This window comes from Crocuta crocuta, unplaced genomic scaffold, assembly GCF_008692635.1.
Source record: "Crocuta crocuta isolate KB4526 unplaced genomic scaffold, BGI_CrCroc_1.0 scaffold267, whole genome shotgun sequence".
Lineage (NCBI taxonomy): Eukaryota > Metazoa > Chordata > Mammalia > Carnivora > Hyaenidae > Crocuta > Crocuta crocuta.
Genome location: NW_027531899.1, coordinates 4435060 through 4450999, shown reverse-complemented (window position 1 = coordinate 4450999; position 15940 = coordinate 4435060). Strand labels below are relative to the sequence as shown.

Genomic DNA, 15940 nt, shown 5'->3' with positions numbered 1-15940 from the left:
GAGGAGACAGGGAGGACTTTCTGGAACACTGTGAGTGCATCATGTTCTGACCCCAGTGAGAAGATGATGGGGAGCTTCCTGCTCACAGATAATGCACAACAGAGGGGCTAAAGACAGCCACGGCAGGGCTTGACATGTCCCTGAAGTTTAGAGGACATGAGGGCTGATGCCAGATGCTTGCTGGGAAAAATCAAAACAGGACAAGCGGCCACACTGGCGGTGACCTGCTGTCCCACCAACAATGGTATTAAGGTCCACGGCCCCCTTGGACCAAAGGGGGACCCTCTGCTGACGAGCCAGCCTAGTCATTTTGTGACGTGAATGACCCGCCCAAGAGTCATCCTGGAGGAGCAGCAAGATCCCACAGAGAGAAGGCCCAGGAACGGTGACCGGGCAGAGGAGGCACTCACATCCAAAGGAAATGGAGAGAAGTTTCCAGTTGGGGAGCTCCAAGAACCTGCAAAAGGTCTCCATGGGAGAATGAGTCAGCACGGGATGCATCTGCTCAGAGAGCATGAGCCCTGGGTCATAACTGTACCAGGCCAGCTAGACATTGCTGGCCCCTCCTGCATCCTCTCTGCCCACAGGGAGGGGCCGAAAGCTGCAGCTAATGGGTGGGAGAGCACAGGAGACCAGATGGAGCCAAGGAAGGGAAATCCCACCGTCCCATGCCCTTCCTCTGCAGCCTGTAGGTTGGAGGCATTTCAGAGCTGAGAGAGAGAAATGCTCACTGGAGCACAACTGGGAATTCTGAAATTACACCGGGCTGGAGCTACGTGATTATTGCACAGACTGGACTTTTATTGTCTAAGAGTACCCACAGAAGCCAGGGCCCTCGAGAAGTCATGCTATCTCAGGAAGAAGGGTTGCGGGAGACGAAATGAAGTTGGGTTTACTGGTATCTGTCAAGTCCAATTCATTCCATAACATGGTTATAGCCCATTTTAGATGGCTGCAGGGTGCAGAATTTACCATCTCGGTATTTTGCATCAGCACAACATCTAGACCATTCTGGACTCTTGTGGAAGCAGAATTTTCTTCTGTTCGAGGAGGGGCTGCTGCCCCAGGGCAGCTTCTGCACTCAGAGCCAGGCAGGTGCATCTGCTTGTCTGAGGCTCACTCCAGTGCCTGCCTGCCCCAGGGCATCCTGGGTAAGGCCTGGGGCCTTACCTTTACTCTTAGGATGCAACCCCCAGGTGACGTTAAACATACAGTCACACAAATACCTTGACAGGACCTAGCTTTTAAACCCATGGCTCATTTCCAGTTCTACACTTCGCTGAAGACAGTCAAAGAGCAGACAAGGGAAATCCTGAAACTATTTTGTGAATGGTGCAATTATTTCATGGTAAGAGGCAGCTCTACCATTACAACCCCTTTGGGCATGTCATCACCTTTTATTTTTTTTCTTCATATACTGGGAACCTCAAAAAATGGAAGTGGTCTGGGCTGTCCTGACCACTGAGGGGCCCTGCTGCAAGAACGCTGAACGTCCTTCAGTTCCCCAGCAGCTGAGCCTCCTCCCGTGTTGAGGGAACTGCCCATGTATGAATTTAGTCTTGGCGGGAAGTTCCCAGCAAAGAAGCTGAGAATGCTGGGATCTCGTTTTCTGAGCACCTCCCCTATGTTTAGCTCATCGGGTTCAGCTACCCAACTCAGACTCTGAGGCCACAAAGTGGTACAAAGAAGGAGGGCAGCAGGAAATTCCTCCCGGAGATGGCAACGGTGGTGGCAGACAGACTGTGGCTCTGGGGCCCCATGTGTATGTGGGTTTGGGGGGAGGGGCTCCTGTGCCCTCAGTGGACTGGGTTGGTGGCATGACTTTTAATGTGGTCCTGGCTGCACAGCTCCCTTTATTCTCCAAGCCTGGTTCTCCAGCCTTCCTGGCAGATCTCTGAGCTACCCAACATGTTATCATATAATCTCTAAATTAGCAGCGTTGGCCTCTGTTGCTGCAATTAAGAGCCATCACTGAGACACTGTGCAGAACAGTGATTATGGGCTCAGAAAGCCTGCATTCTATTGAGTGATATGAAACCCATTAGTAACCAGTAAAATGAGACTGCATTAAAACAGCAGACACTGCTTGATATCCATTCAGCTGGCAAAAATCCAGAAGCTGGATAATGCCAAGTATGGGTGGGGATGGGTGGGGAATCTAATGGCCGGGAGGCCCATAGCCCTGTCTTTTTTCTTTTCTATGTCTACCTCGGTCCTATCCACTCTCCCACCTGGGGTGGCCCAACAGAAGAGGAGGCTATGGCTGGGTGGTGTGGCCACACTCCATCACCTACAGGACTGTCCCTGCTTAATCACAGGTGTGTCTGTGACACCCAGCACAGCTCGTGATGAATGCTCAGTAAACATTAGCTGTGGAGGCTTTCTCTTGCTTTTAAATGATTTTTTGAGTAAGGTCACACACACTCAGAAAGAAAATTCTTTGGGTTTTTTTTTTTAATGTTTTTATTTTGAGAGAGAGCACGCACACATGTGTGAGTGGGGGAGAGGCAGAGAAAGGGGGAGTGTGAGAATTCCAAGCAGGCTCTGCACTGTCTGTATAGAGCCCGATCCTGTGAACCGTGAGATCATGACCTGAGCCAAAATCAAGAGTTGGATGCTCAGTCAATTGAGCACCACCCAGGTGCCCCAGAAAAATGTTTTGTTTTTTTTTTTAACAGCTCAAAAGGATCTACAGAGAAAAGTCTCCCACCCACCTTAACATCCAGTTCCCCTTTACAGAGATAAACCACAGCTACCAGTATCGTGCATGTCCCGTCCCCAATCTACTACTCACCCAGCATCCAGAAGGATCCTTTGGGAATGTGAAACAGATGATCTCATGCCTCTGCCTACCATACTCCAGGTGTCCCTCCACAGCCTGACCACAGCCACGAGGCCCCACGTGGTCCGGGGCCCGCCAGCCACCTGATGTCATTATCATGACTCTACCCTCTCCCAGTCCCCCTGATGCCACTCCGGCCTCCCTGACCTCTTCCAACACACTGGCTTCCCTCAGGGCTTGCTGTGCCCGTGTCCGGAACAGTGTGACAGTCTCACACCTCATTCTCTTCTTTCTTGCGGGTCTCTGCTCAAACATCCCCTCCTCTGACAGCCCTTCGCAGACTCGCTCTCTGCCCCCATCTGTCTTCCTTCTTAGCCCCAGTCTAGCCATGGCTTGTGTTCTGATCAATCTGCTGCCTGCCCTGCACGGGTGGAACGTCAGCTCCGTGAAGCAAGGCCCGTTCGCTGTTGACTCCCCAGCGCTGGCGAGCGTGGTGACATGGGGGCTGCTCAGGAAACCCTCGCTGCATGAATGTGTGGGTTCATGTCTCCTTCTCTTGTGTAACTCGCTATTCTTACAACACGCTTTTTCCTTCGAATAATACGTCTCAAAGTTTGATCTACATTGGCATATGCGGATCTCCCTCGCCATCTGTAACAGATGTGTGGCATGTCTACTCACTGGGCGCCCCATGGTTTTTACTTAATCAGATCCCTACTGATGGATATAGGTTTGTTTCTGGTCTTTTATTATCACAGAACAAACAGACAAACAAAGAACACTCTGAGGATATATTTCATACACATGGGAAAGTATATCCATATAATAAACTCATAGATGTCAGCATGTTGGACCAGATGGTATGGGATTTTTAATTCTGAAAGGCATCACCAAATTGTATCCTCCACAGAAGTGTCCCAAGTAACAAGCAGAGAGAGAGGAGTAGGAGATGAGGCCAGAGAGGGACAGGGACAGGAAGCCAACACAGTAGAGCTTACAGGCCACTGTAAGGACTGTGGCATCAACAAGAGATGGGAAGGCCATGGGGTTTTGAGTAGAGGAGGGATGTGACCTACTTAGGTTTCAAAAGACCCATCCTGGCCGCCGTGTGTACAACAAGAGTAGCAGGGGGATCAGACAGGAGATCATTCAGGGACACAGGCGAGCGATGGGAATGACAGCTTAAACCAGGGTGGCAGCGGGGGGTGTGTTAAGAAGTGGTGAGATTGGGGATATATTTTGAAGATAGAGCGGAAGATGTCTGCTCATGGAATAAATGTCAGAGGAAGAGAAGAATGAAAGATCTCTCTCGGGGTTTTGGTCTGAGTGACTGGAAGGATGGGGTGGCAGAGTCTCTGCACCCTGGGGCCCCACTCCCGAGATGTGAGAAGCCTGGACTTGCAGAGGTGTCAGCCAGTAGAGGGGGTGATGGCTGGAAAACCTTAATTTCCTAACAAGTGAGGTTTCTCCCTCTTAGACTCTGTGGCTTCGAGGGGTGCAGCTGAACCGCAGTGGGCCGAGCTGTCGGGGGTCTGGCTCAAGAGCAAGTGACAGCAGTGACTACCCTGAACCCTGCTCCCTGGAGGGGCCCATGCACCTCCCTTCCGTTCCCTTCCCTTCCTCTGGTGGTCCATGTCGCTGTGCGTGTGGTTGGATACTTCTGTTCCCTAGCTCCTTAAAACGTTTCCCAGCGTGTTAAGCGCCCCCCTATCTGGTCTCACCCCGATATGTTGTTGCTGATGCTGAAGGCGACAGTGATGTGTGTTGTCAAGATAGAAGGAACAAGAAGGGGGCTGTCAGCTTCTGCCCGGCTAGGGCAGCTTATCGGGACACACCAAAGAGCAGGAGAGGGAGAGAAGATCAACGGATGCGGATGTGACAGCTGTCTGTCCTCAGAGGTCAAACACCTCCAGATGACAGCCAGCCCTCTCTAACTCCCTCCTGGGTCCTCTCACTGCCACCCACAGGCTGAGCGGCCTGACCTGGCTTCTGCACCCAGCTACCCTGGCCTCCTTTCTGTTCCTCCCACACAGCAAGTCTGTTCGTGCTGCAGGGCTCTGGTGCTTGCTGTCCCCTCTACGTGCAACGCTGTTCCCATGACTGGCTCCTCGCCTCCGTTTGAACAGCCCTGCTTAGCCCAGGCCTTTCTTGACAGCTGTCCCCCCCAAAAGCCCCACACTGGTCTCCCTCTCGATTTCCCGTTCTGCGTCCTTCCTTCACTTGAAATTCTCTGGATGTTTTCCCCACTTACTGTCCGTCTCATTCACCCGTGTCTGCAGTGCCTAGAGCCGGGTCTGCACGGAGTANGGGGGGGTGGGGGGGCATGGTGGAGGAAGCCCATGCACCAATCAGCCATGAGCAGCCTGCGCATCGCTTTGCTGAGGGGAAGCAGGGATGCTGTGTGGCCCACCCGCGACGCTGCTGTGTGAAGGTCACGGAGCCTGCTCGTTCTCTAAATCAGCTTAGTCAGAACTCCCCTTTCTACCCCAGTGACCCTGGGACCTGAGCACCAAGGATGTCCCGACACTGGCTTGGGGGACAGAATGGAGATAAAAGAGAAGGCAAGAAGGGCAGGTTGTGACCTCCTCGTCGCTTGTATCAGCATCTAGCAAGCTCTCACGGGCACCCCCAGCTCTTGTCCTTTCACTCCAGAGCCATGCAACTGCCTGTGACATGCAAGGGACTATATGTTGGTTTTTTCTAAGGACAAATTTCCAAACAGTCAACTTTCAGAAGAGCCAATCTTACTTAGACTCAACCCCAACACCCCAAGGGGAGGCGTGGGGTCACCCCAGGAGGCACTGCCCTTCACCAGGATGAAAGCGGGCTAATAGACTTCCACAGTCTCTATGGTCCTAGCGCCTGCAGCTCTGTTCCTCACCAGCTGATCAACTCCTTGGGGACAGGGATGGAGAAAGGAGGACCCTTCCCTGGCATTTGAGGGTGAGAGCAGCCTTATGTGGCACTCTTCACCTTCCCAGTAAGTTTCTGTTGCTCAGTCAAATGCAGACAGCAACATGGTACAAATTAACTTGGCGGAGAGTGAAAGATAATTATGTTGTCTTTGCCCCATGTGTATCAAGCATCAAAAGCAATTCCTGAGTGCCCATTTTAGGACAGGAACAGTGTGCATTAGGAAGGTCAGCCTACAGGAACATAGAGAGACCGCCTGGGTACCAACATGCAGAGTGATGAGCAATAAGAAATCCTTTCTGGAGGAGAACCTGGGCTGAGGGTCACTCTGCCTGCATCAAGGGGAAAGGACGAGAGTCTCTGTCAGCAGGGTCAAGTGGCCAGGGGCAAGACACGCACATTCCCTGAGAAGCGACAAAGCATCCCCGGTGAGTGTCCAAGTCTTCGTGGGTCTGTCTCAAGACACCCCCAGGGAGCACTGTGGACCAACACAGGTTGGTGAGAGAACAGTGAGAAGAAGGGCGGCCCAGGCAGGGCACAGCCCACCGGGGGAGGGAATGGGTGGGGCGGAAGATCCAGGACCCAACTTGTCCCGGCAGCAACATGGACTCGGGATAGTCTGAGTCTAAGGAAAAGCATTTATAAGAAGAGAACTGATGGGCCAGAGGAAGTCAGACAATGCTTAAGACACTAATGAGTTTCAGAGGAGCCTCCTAGAAAGAGAAGAGGAAACTGATTAGGTCAGGGGCCTTGAGAGGGAAGCCGGGGAAGGAAGGGGTGCAGAAAGAGTGGAGGGGGCAGGAAGAAGATGCATGTGCAAAACTGTTGGCAATAATCGCCCATGCGAAGGAAAAGGGAATAGATTACTTGAAACTGGGAAGGGAGAGGAAGCCCAAAAGAGTTGTGATCTGGATTCTACGAGAAATAAGTTTGGTGGGGACAGAATTTGGTGGGGGATCCAGAGGGCCAAGCTGCCCTGGGAAGAGCTCACTTACTGACTTTCCTCTCTCTGACCACATGACTCTTCCAAGTATAAATGTCTCATATGTGTGGAAGAGAAAAGGTGGTCCAGTTAGACAAGGTTCTTCCTGCCCCTGAGACCCGACAAATTCGAAAAGCCATCCGACTATCTCCAGGAAGGCAAGACTCCCAACTTTGCTTGTGCTCAGGGAAGAGGTCATCGGGATCACAAACCCACAAAAAGATGGGACAGAAGGAAGGAGTGAAGGGGGGCAGAGTATGGTGTTTACTCTCCAAGATGATGAGGCACGAAGTTGCAGAGATGGGAAAGGGGCCAAGACAAGNAACCTGATGGGAATCACCTGTTCACCTGGCCCTCTACCCAAGATTCTCCACTCTGGGAACGTGATTTGTAGATGGGACACCAGTAACATGCTGGCAGTAACAGGTTGGGGACTCAAGTTTTAGTTTAAATGTCTACCTTTTAATGATAAATAAGAGGAGATTAAAAGTTACACTTGATCGACATTGATCTCACATACATGTGCTTTCTTCAGGCAGCGAGAAAGGGTGCATTTGCAGGTAGCAGGCTGGGAATTGTGGTACTTGTAGAGAAATCATGGTTATCTGCGATATGAGGACCTAAGTGACTGTGCCAGAGTCATGGGACTGAGGGGAGGCAGGGCCAGGGTTGGGATCCTGGGGACCTGGCCCAGCTCAGATCCCTTCCCTTACTACTCAGTCCTTCTCCCCAAAACCTACAGGTTTTCTTTGAATGGTTCACCGTGGAATCAAGAAGCTGGGTGTCTGGGACTCACCTTGGGCTCAACGTGCCCATCCCTCAGGCCTAACTAAATTCTCATTTTCAGGGGTGAGGCTGAGAGTTTTCTGTTCAAGTCCAAAGACTTGTGAAGGGAAAGGAAAGAGAAAACAGGCAAATATAAAGAAAGAAACCACAACCAGGTTGAACAAAATTTGGAGAAACTCAGAGACAGCCTCAGGCTTAGTCCCTCCTGGTGACGGAGCAGCTGTTTCCTTCCCCTCTGTTCATATAGCCATTCATTTATCAACAGATATTGTTGAGCACCTACTATGCACCAGGCATAGTCCCAGGTCCTAGGGACACAGTGGTGAACAAGACAGAGGAGCTCACTGCCTTCACAAAGTGGCCTTTCTAGTGGGGACTTGGAGACCTCAGACGTTTCCTATGGGAGCTTCTAAGACATCACAATGTTTAGGAGACTAATCTTCTTTCCTTCCTTCCTTCCTCCCTCCTTCCCTCCCTCCCTCTCTTCCTTCCATCTTGTCCTCCCTCCTTCCCTCCCCTCCTTCCCTTCCCACCCGTTCTTTCCCCTCCTCTCTCCTTTCCTTTCCTCTCCTTCCTTTTCCTCTTCTCCCTTCCAGAAGTAATTCTGCAGAGAAGCAAGGAGGCCTGACTCACAGGAAGCAGGGCAGTGCTCAGTTTTGAGGGGTTAGCCATAATCACTCAGAAAGGCAGGCAGAGGACATGCAGTGAAGCTGAGAATGGATTCACCTCTGTCTGGGGCTGGGAAACCCATGGTCAGAGAGGAGTCTGACCTTGTCTTCTGTCTCTTCAGGAAGGATGGCCCGAGGTCCGCACAGCCTGGGACTTCTCTTTGTCTACACGATGTATTTTCTCACTGGTCTCCCTGCCAACCTCCTGGGCCTGTGGGCCTTCCTGGGGCGGGCCTGCCAGCCCAGCCTGCACCCATCCACATTCTCCTGCTCAGCCTGACGCTGCTGCTGCTGCCCTTCAAGAGGGTTGGGGCTGCCTATGATTTCTTCTGGCCCTTGGGGGATGTCCTCTGTGTCCTAACTGCTTATGGTTCCTACAGCAGCATCTACTGCAGCATGTGGCTCCTGGTGGGCACAGCATCGAGTGCTACTGCAGTGTGGCTTTCCCCGTGCAGTGCAAGCTGTCCCGTCGACCTGTGTATGGAGTGATCGCCTCTCTGGTCTCTTGCCTCTGGTCCTTTGGACGCTACAGCATTGTGATCATCGTCCATTACTTACCAACCAACAAGGTGGTGGGTGATGCCAATGGCCTCCCTCTCTGCTATGACAACTTCACCCAAGAGAACTGGCATATTGCTTCCTGCACAGCAAGAGCTGTATCTCACCCTCTTCCTCATCCCCACGCTGGTCACCATCTTCTGCTACTGGTGCTTTGTGCATATCATGCTCTCCAGACCCCAAATAGGGGCGCAGAAGTGCCAGAGAGCCGTGGCACTGGCCGCTGTGACCCTCTTCAACTTCCTGGTCTGCTTTGGGCCCTACAATGTGTCTCACGTGGTAGGGCTCTAGAGGGGAAAAGTAAAAAAATGGCGGATGTACACAGTGTTGCTCAGTGCTCTCAACGCTTGCATTGGCGCCTTAGTTTTCTATTTCTCCTCCTCAGCTACACACAAAGCCTTTGATAGAAGGCTACAGCGTCTGCAGAGCTGGGCTGCCTCATTATCAGGGCGCTGCAGGAGAAGAGCCGGAGAACCCACTGCAGAGAGAATAGATGAGAGTTTGGGTATGGCCGATGTTGGCTTCACAGGAGACTAACTCTGCCAGCTTGATGTACCATTTTGGGGGAGGGAGGACCCCAAAAGGGGAACAATGAAACAGAACTGGGGTGAGTTCTCCTGTGCCTGGCTTAAGAGGCACAGAAGAGCGGTAGACATCTCAAATCCAACTCATCCATTGGATGAGTACTTTGGTTTCCTGGCAGTGATGACATTTTCTTATTTGTGGCTGGTGCTGCTTCATGATTAGCCACAGCCCTTTCATCAGCCCTTTCATCCCTGGAATTCTCTCCCCATTCAGTAGCTATATAATGGCAGCATTCCTTCAACCAGTGCAAAGCTTTTCATTTGATCCTTGGCTCTGATTCGGCAGGGAAGGGGGCTCCACGTGCCAGGTCTGAACCTCCAGCACAGGCAGGAGACGGGAGAGCCAGACAGGATCCTGCCATGGAAGCCCGAAGGACCAGCCCCCCTTCCCCCCCTTCAACAAAGCAGTTGCTGGCTCAGGTCTATGCAACAGGCAAGAAAAGAGGACAGTCCTTGAGGGAAGAGTCAGCGTTGGTCTGAAGAAACTCGGGTCAGGACACATTTTGGTTAGTTCAGCCCTATTTTCAATCCCCAACACTGTGTATTTGTGTCTTTTTCGCATCATCAATCTTCCCAGAGGTCTGTTAAAACTCATCTTTTCAGGGGTGCCTGGGTGGCACAGTTGGTTAAGCGACTGACTTTAGCTCAGTTCATGATCTCACAGTTCGCGGGTTCGAGCCCTGCCTCAGGCTCTGTGCTGACAGCTCAGAGCCTGGAGCCTGCTTCGGATTGGATTCTGTGTCTCCTTCTCTCTCTGTCCCTTCCCCACTCATGCTCTGTCTCTCTTTCTCTCTCTCAAAAATAAATAAACATTAGAAATTTTTTTAAAAACTCGTCTTTTCAAAAGCAGAAGGCCTTCTCTGGTATTTATCTATGTTTTCTATGTCATCAAGATTGGCTTGTTTCCTTTCTCCTACTTTATGGAATCTTTTCAGTTGCTCATTTCCTAATCTATTTCAAGTTGACATTCATTTACTTTTAGCTCTGTTTTTTGTTACTGCAAGCATATAAGAGTGTAAATCTCCCTTGAAATGCGGCTTCAGTGGGATGCTACAAGTTTGTATTTGCATAATTTTCATTATTTCAAGGCCTAAACAAGCCCTAATTTCCACATAACTTTTTCCCTTTGACTCACGTTTTCTTTATTTTCAAGCGTACACATTTTTCTTGATCCTCTTTTATTCGTTTCTAACTAAATGGCACAGCAGCCAGTGAATATGGTTTGAATGGTTCCAACTCTTTGAAATTTGTTGAGAATTGCTTTTTGGCCTGGGAATATTGTCGATCTAATATTCCAGGTATGACAAGAAGATAGATTCTGCGATCGTCAGGTGCATGTTGTCTCTGTACACCTTAGATCAGGCTCAGTAATCTATGATGTTCAGATCCTTATAGCCTTTATTTACTTTTCATCTGTTTGATCTACCAGTTACACGGAGAGGTGTGTTACCTGCTCCTCCGTGATGGTGAACTTGTCTACTTCTCGTAGTTCTGTCTTCCTGCTAAAATGTAATGTCTGCCTTAAAATGTATTTGGTCTCATATAAATACAGCCACACCAACTTGTTTTCTTGGTTAGTATTTTCCCAGTACATCACTGTACATCCTTTTACTTTCCAACTTTCTATATCCTTAGGTGCATTTTTAATAAGTGACATATACAGTGGCTGGATGCTTTGTAATCTGGTCTGACAGTTCAAGCGTATTGATCTTTTACCTGTATCATTTTATTCATTTATACTTATATAAAAATAATTTCCAAAATGCTTGGATTTATTTCTGCCCCATCTTATTTAAAAAATTTTTTTAATGTTTATTTATTTTTGAAAGAGAGAGACAGGGTGAGTGGGGAAGGGGCAGAGAGAGAAGGAGACACAAACTCTGAACCAGGCTCCAGGCTCTGAGCCATCAGCACAGAGCCCGATGTGGGGCTTGAACCCACGAGATATGAGATCATGACCTGAGCCAAAGTCGGATGCTTAACTGACTGAGCCACTCAGGTGCCCCTGCCCCATCTTATTTTTAAACACTTCCATGGAAGTGTACCCACATACTGAAATATACATGCATAGTGCAAATGGCCTAATAATAATTGTAACAGTCAGATGAATTATCGCAGTGAACACAGACATTTAAGGAAAAAAAAAATGAAATGCCTACCATCTTATTTTGTGCTATTTTCCTCACCGTCTAACATTTCCTTTTTCTCTCCTCCTGCCTTCCTTTGGGATTAAGGTGTTTTTTTTTTTTTTATTTCTTTTCATTTCTCATGTCATTCTCATATTTGCTTCTCATATCACTGAATTGGAAATCAGATGCTGTGTTTACTGTATTAGTGGTTATTTTAGAGGTTTTAATATGTTAAGAGTTCCTTAATTGGTTCCTCTCTCCCCTCCTTCCTTCCTCCATTGGTGTTCTAGACAGCATTCAACTATGTGACTCCTATAGAGCAGTTTTCAAAGTGTGGTCTACAGACACTTGGGGTTCTCGATAACTTTTCTGGATCTGAGGGGTCCAAACTATTTTCATAATGATATTAAGATGCTAAATGCCTTTTTTGCTCTCTTCCTTCCACGGATGAATTCACAGTGGAGACTTTCAGCAGCTACCTGACATTATAGGACAACAGCTTTGTGAATAGAGCAGCCTTCTGTGAGGGCTGAGGTCTAAAGAGGTCTACAAAAATGTAAAACAATGCTACTCTTCTCCCTAGGAGTTTTTTTTTAAATATAGTGATTTTCATAAAAATATGCTCATTATATTAACATGTAATGGTTTTCTGATTATTTTTAAATAAATTAATACATATTTAAAATGTTCTCTTTTGGGGGGCACCTGGTGGCTCAGCTGGTGAAGTGTCCAACTTCAGCTCAGGTCATGATCTCACAGTTTGTGGGTTTGAGCCCTGCATCAGGCTCTGTGCTGACAGCTCAGAGCCTGGAGCCTGCTTCAGATTTTGTGTCTCCCTCTCTCTCTGCCCCTCCACTGCTTATGCTGTTTCTCTCTGTCTCTCTCTCTCAAAAATAAATAAACCTTAAAAAAAAAATAAAATGAAATGTTCTCTGTTTTAATCTCTAATGTGGTACATGTCAATGGCTGGAACACAGAACTTTAAAAAACTCTTTGGTGTCCTTAATAATTTTGAAGGGTATAAAGGGGTCCTGCGATGAGCAAGTTTGAGAACTGCTGATCTCGTGCACTGAAGAAGCCTCTGCGGGTTCTGCTGGATGCAGTGCACGTATAGAAAAACAGTGTGCTTCCTGGTATATCCACATTGAATGATTCACGACTTCATAAAGTTTCATGCCACTTAAACTTTTAGAGATGTGAGTTTAAGTTCTGCCTGGCCAAATGTAAAGCTTTTTGATGTTTTAAATAGAAGATGTAAAAACCGGAACCACTCTGTCATGAGCTAAAAGAGTAACAGACCGACCTAAAGGGGTCAGATATAGCTGCTCTGTGCAGAACTGTGCGCTCATCACTTTATGCTAGTAAGAGTCTTGTTTCAAAGATTCTCTGAACTGGCGTTTTTCTTCTTGTTTTCTGGAGGAGGATCACTTCGTCTGCACTCAGGTGGTGGTATGCGAATCCAAGATACAGGCAGGATTTCTGCTCTTGAAAGTTGGATGAACTGGAAATCTCCATACTAATTATATTTGGCCTATAGCATCCTGAAAAACCTGCACATTTGATTCCCATCAGCAGAGGTCAAAGAAAGCTTGTTGGACAAAAGTTATGAACGTACTTAGTGTGCTTTATTTTGGAAGCTGGGTGGAGGGGGACTTCACAAAGCCCCAGTAAAAGTCCCAGTTTTGCTGCTGGAGTCCTCGATAACATGTAGCCCATATATCCTAAGTTCAATGCTATGCCCGTTGCACCACCTGGAAATTAATGGTTCTTGTAGAGTGGCGTTGAGGAAAAACAAAGGTTTGAAGGTACCATTAGCAAAGCCTCCTCTGGTTTTCCAGTTAAGGGTGGTGAGGGCGAGCTTCCACTGGAAAGGGGCTTTGGCATGAAGTCGGGTCATTTGGTTAATGTAGATGTAAGTAACAGCTCTCTCTTTGAGCTGGGCTCAAGAAACCACACTCCAGTGAGCCCCTCACAATCTTTGAAGGCGTGACTTTTTTTAAAAAATATTTTTATTTATTTCTAGGAGAGAGATAGAGAGACCTAAGCAAAAGTCGGACGCTTAACCGACTAAGCCACCCAGGCGCCCCTGAAGGCGTGAATTTTGACAATAACAATTTGCTCACTGTTTGTAGTTTATGTTAAGTAAGTGTTATTTGGCAAAGAAGTTATATTAAACATGTGCTTTCAATCCATCTACTCCATCCTACTTGCAAAACCCCTGCGATGCCTCTAGCTCATGTGGCAAGGTCTATACCCCCACCCCAACCTGGGCGTGGAGCTTGATGGCTTATGAGAAGTGTACTGAGAGCCCTGCTCTGGCATTTCCAGGATTACTTTCATGACGAAGCCCCATTACCAAGGCAAGGGTGCAGAGTGGTAAGAGGCAGGTGGGGAAGGGCAAACTGTTTGGAGGACTTGAAGACTCCAGCTTTATCACAACGTCCTCTGCAATCCCTTTTCAAAAGGGAGCGGGCAATCCAAGGTGGGCATTTGTTGCTCTGGCCTTCTGGGTGTCACCCCTTCTTTGGAGACAACACCCCGCCCACTCCACCCCCCAACCGCAATGTCTGGTGGAGCTGGCTTCACTCCCTCCTTCATATTCCAGGGTAGAGGTGTGACCCAGGGCCAGAGGGAGCCATCACTATTGCCCCTCTGACCACAGTGATGATGCACACCTGGGCATGTGACTCAACCCAGGCCAAGGAAACCCAGCGGGGCCCTTCTCTTTTGACCATTTAGGAGAAGGAACCCCTTCTTCTACTGAACTGACCCAGGGAGAATGCTGGCTTTGGGGCCCACCTTGAGGAGAGATGCTGAAGTCAACTAGAAGGAAAACAGACCAGCAAGAAAGCAAGTCCATGCATTTAAAATCCCAAAGCAAGACATACTCTGGGGCTATTCAGATCTGAAAGCCAAACATTCTCCCTCTTAAAGAGCTTAAGCCAGTTTAAATTGGGTTGTCAGTCACTTGCAACCAAACGATATATCATTCCTTAACTGCTCACAGTGGTAATCAGTCTTTCTTCAATTCTTTTAAAAATTCAAATAAAAAGTTTAAGTGTGAAGACTTAAAAACATAACAAATATGCATATACCCATCATCAGAGTAAATGCTTGTTAACAGCCATATTTCCCTGCATTTTTAAAAATTTTATTTTCAGGCAATCTCTATGCCCGATGTGGGGCTTGAAACTACAACTCCAAGATCAAGAGTCCCATGCTCTGACTGAGCCAGTCAGGTGCACCAATATTTATTCAGATTTTTTAAATGTTTATTTATTTTTGAGAGAGAGAGAGAAAGAGAGAGAGAGAGAGAGAGAGAGAGTTCATAGAAGACTCCAGGGTCTGAGCTGTCAGCATGGAGCCCCATGCAGGACTCGAACCCACAGCCCGTGAGATTATGACCTGAGCCAAAGTTGGATGCTCAACTGACTGAGCCACCACATTTCTTCAGATTTTTTAAATTGATGTTCCTTTTATGTTTCTCTCACTGAATTTCCTCTCTTCTTCACCAGAAGCAGTATTATTTTGGAATTTAAGTGTATCTTCCTGGCCCATGGGCATGTCCACTAAATGTACTTTGTACCTGAGCCCACAAACACAATTTGTTATCTTCTGGTTTTTTTTTTATGTCCACAAATATCACACAGTCATCCTGTACGTCATCCTGTAACTCCCTATTTTCCCTCCAAATCATGCCTTTGGTACCCACGCCTCTGACACTCATCACTGAAGCTTAGGGCTCTCATTCATTTCTTTGCCTGATGAGTAATATGCCACCTGTTTAAAAGAGATTTGGTTTTTTTCCATTCCACTAGTTATGAACATTTGGACCACCCATTTTTCACCAGCATAACAATGCTGCTTTGGACATCCCTGTGCATGCCTCCTCGTGCACATGTGGGAAAGTTCCTCGAAGGAGAGAGACCCACCGGGTAGCACGGAATGTGCATTTTCAGTTTTAGCAGAAGCTGCCAAGACCAGCCCTGCAGCAAGTCCAGCCCTGCAGCGGACACAAGGTGACGAATGGGAGGGAACAGGCGTGCCACATGCTACCTGCCAACAGGGAAAGGGGTTCAGGTGAGGTCCAAGACTTGCAAAATAACCTGGTAGACATACATGTGGACCATGTGGGGGCGCTGTGGGGCAGACAGCCTCTCCAGGACTCTGGGGCTAAAAGAACAGCCTGTCTCCCCATTCCTCACCTTCCCTAACCAAATCCAGACTCTCGTCACCATTCAACAAAAGCATAAAGGTAAAACAACACAACTGAATGCAGCCGAGAGGGTTTCTCCCCACTGTGTAGTTTATACAGAAAGTGCACACAGGCTGCGGAGAGAAGGGGGCTGTAGGCGAGCGCAGATGGACAATGGAGTGAAGGGAAAACAGACATGAGGCGGGGACCCTGAGGAGGAGAATGCAGCCTCTGCTGGCCCTGGGCCAGGTAACACGGGCCAAGATCAGACACAGCTCCTGCGGAGAGGTGAAGCATAACCTGCCGTGCATTCGTGTGTCTGTGTCCACTGGCTTCCAAGCAA

General features: G+C 48.5%; 1 pseudogene; it reads left to right on the top strand.

Annotated features, from left to right (window-relative positions):
- The first annotated feature begins 8258 nt into the window (after window positions 1-8258).
- On the top strand, window positions 8259-9226 carry LOC144239647 (free fatty acid receptor 2-like; annotated as a pseudogene).
- The last annotated feature ends 6714 nt before the right edge of the window (window positions 9227-15940 follow it).